Source organism: Gavialis gangeticus, unplaced genomic scaffold (genome assembly GCF_001723915.1).
Source record: "Gavialis gangeticus isolate Ggan-Ray unplaced genomic scaffold, GavGan_comp1, whole genome shotgun sequence".
NCBI lineage: Eukaryota > Metazoa > Chordata > Crocodylia > Gavialidae > Gavialis > Gavialis gangeticus.
The window spans coordinates 135,684,502-135,684,733 of NW_017728992.1; positions in this window are offsets into that span (position 1 = coordinate 135,684,502).

Below are 232 nucleotides of genomic sequence, written 5' to 3' on the forward strand. Positions count from 1 at the left end.
AGAGGGGACCAGCAGGCACTGGGGGAGTCCCTGTTCTCCCGAGCGCTGCCAGGAGTGACTAGAAATAACGGTCACAAGCTAGCAGAGAGTAAATTCAGATTAGACAACAGTAGGTGCTACTTCACTGTCAGGGCGGCTAGGATCTGGAACCAATTTCCAAGCAAAGTGTTGCTGGCTCCTACCCTGGGGGTCTTTAAGACAAGGCTTGACAATCACCTTGCTGGGGTCGTTT